Here is a 10,029-nt window from a genome sequence, read left to right as displayed (position 1 = left end):
CTAGGGAGAGGAGCTCCTTCCTCCGGCAGACTCAGCCCACCCCCGGGTGCACGGTGTGGATTCCAGCATCAGGCAGGCCCCTAGTTGGGAGAACAACCTGCACAGCCAAGAGGCAGCCCCCCTGAGCCCAGAAAATGCCTCCAATAGTAGCCCCTGAGACAGCCAGCACATGCCACAGGAGGGCCACATTGGCCCCAAGAGTGGAGTCCTCCTTCAGGGATGGGTCCACATCACACCTGGCAGGAGGGACCCAAAGGGCCCAAGTAGCCCCCACAGGACATGGAAAGCAGGAAGGCAGATGACAACACAGATTGTGGCCTGGGGCAGAAGCATCACCTACTCCAGAGAGAGCAGACCACACTGCCCCGCACAGCGCACAGCGTCCACCCCTGGCCAAGGAACCGCAAGGAAGACAGGGCTTCAGGTTTCCTCCCACAGCCTCCAGCCTCCCACAGTCCTGCCCCCAGGACCCCAGCCACCTCCCAGAAGAACAAAGAGGTAAAAGTGCAAGGCAGGAATCAGCTACTCTGACAGCAGAGGACCCTCTGGCTGGGGGTGGCACCCAGGCTGTGTGCAGTGGCCCGCGCCATGTGGCTGACACCATCCTCCCCCTTCCAGGAACCACACCCTCCCCCATCCTGCACGGATCCCTGGTGCAAAGGGGAGGCTCCCATCACCCCCAGCTGCAAGGACAGCAGGGGACAAGCCAACCACTGGTACACCCTGTCCCCCAATCAGTGGCTTGTTTAGGGACTGGCCCTTCTGAACAAGCAATTATTTACTGTGTGTCTGTGTGTGCCAGGCAGTGTTCAGGACTCCGGGGACACAGCAAAGTGAACGAATCTAAAAGCCCGGCCCTCCTGGCTCTCACATCGATCGAAGGGCCAGTGAGCGGAGTGTGGCCGGAGCCCACCACCCTGCGCAGGCCAGCCGGAGCAGGACCCGTGGGGCTGCGGGATTCCTGCCACGCTGCCCTGGGTGGAGGAGCAGTCCCCAGGGAAGGCTCTGGAAGCCCCATCCATTCCTTCCTTCCTCCCCTCCCTCCGGAATGCCTGCTGAGCACCTGCCTGCTGTTAGTGCAAGGCCAGAGGTCAGATTCTGTGCGCTGTGCTGCCTGCACACTGGGAGCACCACCAGGGCGCGGCCCAGCGCCAGCTTCTCCCTGCGTCCTGGGCTTCAGGGTCCCCGACATCCCTAGATGGGAAGAGGCTCACTCGGCCTCAGCTGTCTGCGCAGAGGGCAGTTTACACCTAACACCTGCTCTCCCTCAGGGAGCCTGGGGTTTTGGTACCTGCCAGGCAGAGGGTGCCTATGTGACAGCTCCCATCAAACACCCCGGGGCTGAGTCCCTACTGAGCTTCCCCGGCTGCACGAGTTGTTCTCACTCGTTGCTGGAGGAATTCATCGCAGCCGGCGTGGCGACACTGGGAGAGGCCCTTGGAAGCCCTCGCCTGTGTTCCCGGGACTCTGCCCCACGTGCCCTCCCCTTTCCTGGTTTTGCTCTGTGTCCTCCATGGAGATAAACCACACCCGTGAGCATATGACCTTACACCAAGTTCTGTGGGTGGGGATGGTCTTGGGGACCCCAAAACAAGCCCCAAGGCCAATTGCTTCAAAAAATCCCAAAGCAAACATCAAGTTTTAGGGCCACACTGGCTGGGAATCCAGGTTTCAGAACTGATTCTGACCTGTGAAGTCAAAGCCCAGCACACTGCCCGCTGCACGCCAACACAGCACGCCTGGCTCAGCCCTCCAGAGCCTTCCGAGTCCAGCCCCCCGCAGTGGTCACACACGGCGCGTCTCTCAAGATGAAAGCAAACCTTAAACCTGCTATGCTGAAGCACAGGGGCATAGCTCAAGAGTGACAGAGAAAAGCAAGTCGCCTCTTCCTGGTGATGAGAGGGGTTTGCAGAGCATCTGGCAGTTTGCAAAGTGCTTGCACCGAGGCTTGCATTTGGGCCCCCTGCTCCAGTAAAGGGGCTGCCACGGACTGCCACGGCCAAGCTCACACAGCGGATCGGCACCTGGGCCCCCACCCCATAGGCGGCTGCGGGCCTCTTCTCCCACCCGCTGGAGAACAGAACTGCATCCTCAGGAGGCCTGGCCCCTCCACTCCTCAAGCTCGGGTCCCCCTCCCAGGACATCTGGGACCCTGGTGACAAACAGGCCACAAATCCCCGTCCATGCCAGAACATGGCCCCAGAACACAGCTGCAGGTTCTGCAGGGTGGGTGCAAGTCTGATTTCAGCAACTCACGTGGCCCCCATGGGAGCAGGAGTGGCCCCAGACCCCGAAGGTCCAGCGTCTCCTCATCGTCAGTGTTAGAATTTTACAGCTCTTTCTTTTTTCCAATAGAGAAAAAATTGCAGTCTCATGTTCTTAGTACTTTTTTAAAACCTAAGGACACGAGGTTTTAAAAACAATACTAACTTAATTCACAGCCTACCTTAGGGGGCCCTTCCTGCCTGGAGGTGACGTGCTGGCTGCGGCCAGCCTGACGCTGGAGGGTGCTTTGGCCGCAGGGAAAACCGCAAGGCTGAGGCAAGAGCGCCCCCTTCTGCTCGACGGCGGCACTGCTGCGTGCAGCCCGGACTTGAAGCACCAGGCGGGGCAGGTGGGAGGCAGCCCCTCAGCCAGACCCCACGCGGAGGGGGTCGGGGGCACAGCGAAGCCCACCGCAGCCCTGGGTCATCGCACAGAGTCCCCGGGGCTCTGCAGGAGCGGAGGAAGGCCTGGCCACCTGCAGGTGAGACAGAGTCCCCAGTAAACACGCCCCGCCCAGGAACTTAAACGCAAGAAGAAAGAAACGAAGCACTGGCGACTGTCCCGCCGTGGCTCCGGCCTGCACTGGTGAGCTGGCAGGCACTGTCCACACTCCAGATAACAGCGTCTGGGTCGGGCCGTGCTCAGTGGCCTACTCGCAGCTAAATGGAGGCCTCAGCATTCTGGAAAGTTCTGCTCCCCGCAGTGCCTGGCTTACGGAGGTTAGCCGTTTTCCGGCTTGACGGAGGTGAGAGAGTGAGGCGCGTGCGGTGGAAGCCACGCTGGGGAACCCGCGCGGCCACCCTGCTCTTCACTTGCAGTGCCGTGTGCAGCGCATCACGGGAGAGACTCAACGCTTCACTGTACAGCGGGCTCCGTAGCTTGCTGCTTCTGTCGAGCTGTGTATTTGTGCCCATCGATCAACCTCTCTTCATCGCTGACCCCTTCCCAGCCCCCGCTGGCCACCAGGCCACCCTCCCTCTAGCTCCAAGACGTCCACATTGGCTCCCACGTGAGAGTGAGAACGTGGGCCTGGCTTCTTTCGCTCAGCGCGATGCCTCCAGTCCCACCTGTGTTGTTTCAACAGCAGGATTTCAGCCTTTCCTGTGGCCGAATAGTGTCATTGTGCACATCACCACGTTTTCTTTGTCCATTCTCCCACCGATGGACACTTAGGTAAATCCCAGATCGTGGCTGTTGTCAACAGTGCTGCAGTAAACGTGGGAATGTCGATGTCTCTTCAATATACTGATCTCGTTTTCTTTGGATGTAGACCCAGTGGCGGAACTGGCGGATCGTGCGGTATTTCTAGATCAGTAGCGTGATTAGAGTTTACAATAATCTATTATATATTTCAAAATAGCTAGAAGAGAACGATTCAGGAGTATCTAGCATAAAGAAGAGACAAATATATAAGATGATGGATTTCCCAATTACACTTTGGTTATATGAATTATACAAGTGTACAAATTGTATGAATGTATTAAGTTATCATATATGCCTCAAAAATATGTACTTCTATTGTGTATCAATAAAACTTTTTAATAAAATAAAATATGCTTTGCGTTAGGTGATTTTGCCCAATTGTAGGCCGATGAAAGTGTTCTGAGCACATGGAAGGCAGATGTTCAGTAAGCTGGGTGATGAAATGCATTTTCGACTTACGATGGACGTATGGAGAAGTAACCCCATCATCAGTCGAGGAGCATCTGTTGATATCTAGACTCTAGTTTTTCTAAAAAAAAAAAAAAAAAAGGAACTTGAGTCTGAACTCTCTTTCCTGCTGCTTTTCTCAACATAAAACATTTTTTTTTTACTCACTACAGGTTTGCTATTTACTTGCTCATGACTTTCTTTGGCGCGGAATAACAGAAGCACGAGAACGCAGGATCACCTACCCATAAATTAGTGAAATTTCATCTAGCAATTTCCAGGTGTCTGGCACAGTGCTGAGCCCATGAGGAACAGATCCATGTTCACCATTTATTCAGTAAAGATGAGCTTGAAAAAGTTAAACGACACAAAAGAAATACTTTCCTATAACAATGAGATGACTAACTGGCAAGTGTGGACCCAACACCAGGGAAGAGAAAAGGAGTCGGCCGGGCCCTCGAGGGGAGGAGGAGCCATGCTGCTGGGGAAGGGTGGGTTCCAGGCGGGTGGACAGAGGCGGAGGTGGGTCGAGTTATCCAAGGACAGCCCATCTCTACTCACGGAGGGCACTGTGGACAACGGGGAGGGGACGGTCCACCCCCAAGTGTCAGCGCCTTCCTACACTCAGGCATGACCCCTTCTGTGCCAGACGAGCCTCAGGTCTGTCACCACTTTGAAATGAGCTGGAAATTGAGGACACAGAGAGGGAGGCGGGAATTCCAACTGCCCGTCGTTCTGCACGGAAAGCAGTATCAAGCAGCACTGAGACCTGGCCCACGTGCTGTCACCCCTGACCAGAGAGACACCTGCTGACCAGTGGCTACAGGGGCCCCATCCTGCCATTGCTTTTGAAAAGGAGTCGGGGACCCTGCCGTGGCACAAGGGACCCCACCAGAAGGAGTTGTGCTTTAGCCGGTTCTTCTTCCCTCCTTTGAGGCAAAGTCACAGCCAACCCCTCTCCATGGTCCTGACCACTGGTGTACGAAATTTAGTGAGGCCACCGACATTTTCAAAAATGAAATAGAAACGGAGGGGAGAGGAGAGACACTACGGTAGGGGCAGTGACGCGCTGACTCGCCCAGCTATATGGTCGCGGTGCGCGAGCGAGGATGCACCACCGGCTGCCGCCCCGCCATGCACGAGCGAGCCTGCGAGCTCCTCCCGGCCAGGTCATTCGGAGTGTCTGGAGGCGGGCGCAGGTGTCCCCGGCTCCTTGGCGAGGCGGCCACAGGTCTCGGCGTTTCTTCCTCAACAGCAGGCCCTGGCGTGCTCCCCGCCACCCTGTGCTGGAGAGAAGGAACCAGCACAAATTGTGGGGCGAGTATTAGAGGCTGTCGCAGGGCCGGGTCCGGGCACGGGTGAGAGCCACCGTTCCGGGAGCGGGGAGGGAGCCAGCACGGCCACCGAGTGTGGACATGAACCTGGGCATCAAGAGATTCCCATGGCAATTTGACAGGATGGTTTCACAGCCGTTGAGCCCAGTTACAAAACAACATGGGCTTCCATTCTGTGTATTTTCTGCTTTTTTCTTTTCCCGTTTCATTTTTCTGTTAATAGCAATTCATTTTTACTATATTTTACACAGCTACTAGCACAAGACTGACTGGATAGTTGAAAAGCATAGTAAGTCATTCAGTGCCTACCAGCTGAGGGGCGAGCGCTCAGAGAGCAGGGCGTCTCGCAGAGGCCTTGAGTGCTGGGCCGGGGCAGCTCCTTCTGTCCCGCTGTGAGCTCGCCTGACACACGTCGGCAACGACTCTGTGAGCAAAGCAGTGAAAGTAGCACCCAGGCTGGGCCAGTGGCATGAAGGGGCAGAGAGAGAATCCCCCTCCCGAGGTCGCGTGGCTGGCTGGGGGTGGACACGCGATCCGAGCTGATGGGGCCCCGCTCTCCTCCCCCCTTCCCCGACCGGCACGTCCCCCTGGTGCACAGAAACGGTGCTGGGAGTCGCAGCATAATTCCCTGGGAACCATCCGGCAGGCATTTGTGCAACCTGCAAATCACCTCCCTCATCCCCGAAGCAGAAGGGCTAAGAAAACAAAAATGAAAATAAGGGTGGGAAGCAAGTGGCGGTTTGCTGGTTGAAAGCTGTGTTCTGTGGACAGCTAGGGGTTCCACACGGTACCCCCACACCCGGGAGAAGGGTGGGGAGAGGAGGGGAGCAGGAATTCAAGCACACGGCATTATGCTCCCTTACCCCCACCACCAGATTGCTTTAACCAGAGCACCTGCATGGGGTGTATTTCCCGTATGTACGTATTCAACTGAGAGCCCTGAGTATCAGCAGCATAGACAATGGTGTCTTCCTCAGGTAAATGTTATATATGAATACATAACCAAGGATACTACCAGAACCTCAGGACTCCAGGCCCTGTCCAGCTTCTGCTCAGTCAGCCTCATCAGGCAGCTATCCACCTCATGACTACAAGATGGCTGCTGTGCCTCCAAGCATTGCATTCCAATTCCAGCTAGAATCAAAGGGAGAAGGCAAAGTACCTTCTGCTTGAAAAGTTTTATTCCAAAAGGAGGCATTGACTAGAACCATTTGTTGAGGCCACCCCACAGCTGCAAGGAAGTTAAGGACGTGATCTTTCCAGCTGTGCACACTGCTGCCCGAACAAAATTGAGCCAGATAAAATACAGGACACCCAGTTAAACTGACCATGCAATATGGGAACATACTTATACCAAAAAAAATTATTCAGTCTATTTAAATTCAAATTTAACTTGGAGTTTTGCATTTTTATTTTCTAAATCTGGCAATCCCAGGAAGTAATAAAGGAAACTAGATACTGGGTGGGTAACTAGCGGCATCTGCCACCTTGTCCTAAAAGAGTTTGAAAACCACTGTACCAGAATATCAAAGGAGAGCATTTATTAAACCCCACTAAATACTTTTCTTTCAAAGTGCTCCAAGCTCAGGACCAAGAATCTTGACTATGAAATAAGCAACATTATAAACTCGGATGCAAGAACAAAAGGGAAAGAAGAACACGAAGCCACGTATTACATTTTCCCTCTTGCCTGTCATTTAAAGTGAGTTCTTCCTGCCATGCCCCTTTAGATGGACAGGCTCGGCTCAGCTCCATACTGTCCCGCTGGGAGGACTTTCTGTGTCTCGCATTTACTCATGCAGTCTGTACCACGCCCATCAGGGAGGGATGAGGAAAAAGGCACAGAGGGGTTAAGTGACTTGCTCCAGGACACACAGCCACATGGCAGCAGAATGGAGACTTGAATGGGGGGCGGGTGGTACAGAGATCCGTCCTCCCTTTCGCCCCCTCAGCCCCTTCCAGGAGAGCAGTCTCTCTTAGACCCCAAACTTGACTGTGACGATAATTTTCTCTCACATTTGAGGGCCCTGAGGGGGAAACACTGATTTTCTAACAGAAATATTCCAAGTGGCCAGGGCGCAAAGGGAGGCAAAGGAGAGATTCTGGAGAGCTTTTTAAATCAAATGAAGGATTCGAGGTTTGATTTCCCCAAACAGGGGATCCGTGCGGATATGTCGGCTGATTTTAGTGGATGCTCCAACCAACAATAAAAGCCCTGAAACACAAGGTGAGAACGTGTTTCCCTTTTCACGTGCCTTCCAGTCGCCCTCCGGGCTCTGTGCCCGCTCCTGACTCCAGCCTGCGCCCCGGGGGCTCCGCTGGCAGGATCGTCCACCTGGCTCTGACCAGCTTTTCGATGGCCAGTTTATGTTTCGTTTGTTACCTGACATTTACAGCCAGTGGTGCCGTTTCCACTGAAGACAGGGACATGCTTTCCTTTCTAAGCGGATGTGGGGAGAACAAAGTTAGGAAACAAGAACCGGGGCAGTGCACGAAGGGAGTGACAACTGTGGAGGTGACGAGATAGTGCCTGAAGGCTGGGCAACGCTGTCCTGGGACCCCAGAGCGACACCCGGGATGGAAGAGCAGAGAGACGGGGCTGTGGCTGCACCATCAGGACTGCTGGCGCCCATGGAGGAGGCCCAGGGAACAGACCGAAGGCTGGTTGGGGGCATCCTGGCGTCCAGGAGAGGGGTGAGGACAGGAAGGACAGCCGGGGCAGCAGGGATGAAGGGGAATGGAGGAGCTTAGCCACAGAGCCAGCAGACTTAGGGGACAGCGGGAGGCGGCGCAGGTGCTGAGCGGCAGAGACAGGTGCACGAGCACACCGAGCACACCGAGCACACCAGCGACTGACCGGCAGCGCTCACCGGCAGGCGGGGCACAGGCCAGGCGGAGGGACGAGGGGCATTTGACGGGGGCCCCTGCGCTGAGGGCCTGGGAGACTCCTCCACAGAGACACGCCCAGCGTGGGGGGCTCAGAAGACAGGCAGAGACCAGCGACGCTCGTGGGCGTCCAGCTGGTACAGCAAGAACCGGGAGGAAAATACGGAGAAAACGGTGTCGAGGGAGCCCGAGGAGGGGCTTCCGTCGCCAAGCCCACAAGACAAAGGCCGATGCTGCCCATGAGGCTTCGCAGACACAGTGGGCACTGACTGGAGGGGCGGGCCAGGGCAGACAGCAAGAACCCGGCAAGGTGGGGAGGAGGGAAGGTGGAGAAAGCTGGTGTAGACAGTCGGCTCAGGAGGGATGGAGAGAGGAAAGGAGGCCTCCAGAGGGAAGGAGAGGGGCTTTGCCGGACCTGAGAGCTGGTTTCAAGGCTGGTGGGGCAGAGGAGGAGCGTTGGTGACAAAGAACAAGGAAGAGCCAGGTCCCCAGCAAAGGGGAGCCTCTGCCCCCAGGCAGCAGGAAGCCCTTTCTGTGCGATTGTGTGTGATTTGCTGGCGGAAGGAGGGGAGGACAGAATGCCCCAGGCCGGAAGGTGGGCCAGGGCCAGGTAGGCGTTTTCTCTTGGACAGAGGACAGCGGAGCAGGAGTTTGGGCTGAGCGGAGGTTTCCAGTGCCCAGGAAGGAGCAGGGGTGCAGAGGGACGGGGAAGGGCTGCCTGGAGCATGGAGGGCCTGGGGAGATGGGCTGCCACCTCCCTCTGTACCTATCCAGTGACCGTGGCTGAGTAACTCAGCCACTCTCTGCCTCAGTTTACTCACCCGCACCACCCTGCCTGCAGTGGAAGCCACAGGTGGGTCCCAAGGAGGATGCAACTGAAAGACAATGAGATCAGGGATGTTACCACGTGGGCCTACATGTCCTGGAAGCAGGGGCCGCTGAGCAAGGTAAGGACAGGGACAGGTTGGGGAGGGACAGGGAAGACAGGACAGTGAGGGCTCAGCCACGCTGGAGAGCTGGCCCAGGGAGGGGAGCTAGGAATGGGCTACAGTGACCATTTTGTGATCCAAGTCACTTTATCGCAGCCGGGTCAGCACTGCACCCAGGCTGGACCCAGCTCTCTCTGGATGAGAATTTCAGGCAGGGTCCACCTGCAGGGAGCCTCCAGCCGTGTCTGCAGAAGCTGGCGGGGCTCAACAGTAGCCATCAGAGAAGAAGGGGCTCCAGGCTGTCGGCAAAGAGAGCGAGGTGGGTGGGCGCTCACTCTAGCTGGGCTCCTCATGGATTTGCACCTTTGCAGAGTTGCTGCCTGCCCTGAGAAGCCACTTCCTGCCCAGGACTTCAGTTTCTCATCCTCAGGACTGTGCTGCTCTGGCTGGTCCCTAAGACTCTTCCCAACTCCAAGATTCTCTGACAGTTGGGGTGGGGGAGGTTTCACATCCGTGGAGGAGGCTCGGAATCACCCACAGCCGTCGCTGTCAGGCACCATAGAAACGCAGGACGTGATGAAACACGGCAGGAATGACGGAAACCTGCCCGAGTGGCCCCAACATCGCCTTACTCTGGTCTTGGGCATCGCCAGAGCTCCCGTCTCAGGGGGACAGAGGACTGCACCCCCACACTTGCTGGGAGGAACCCCTGGTGACCTCACCCCAAGGCCAGGCGGCTTCCCTGAGGACAGAATTCAGTCTCCCAGGGTGACCGTGCACGACACCCTTCACTAAGAACCCCATCAGCGTTCCTTGAGCTTGCCTGGAATTCACCCCCAGGCCTCTGAAGTCATGAACTGGTCCCTCTTCAGACCCGAGTCACATGAGAACGTGAATGCCATCGCCAGGTTTGACAGTTGCCCCCTAACCCAGGGCTGGCAGGAACCTGCCCTCAAAGGGCCCCT

Source organism: Propithecus coquereli, unplaced genomic scaffold, assembly GCF_000956105.1.
Source record: "Propithecus coquereli isolate 6110/MARCELLA unplaced genomic scaffold, Pcoq_1.0 Scaffold371, whole genome shotgun sequence".
NCBI lineage: Eukaryota > Metazoa > Chordata > Mammalia > Primates > Indriidae > Propithecus > Propithecus coquereli.
The sequence above is the reverse complement of the archived record's forward strand: the minus strand, read 5'-3'. Positions refer to the sequence as shown.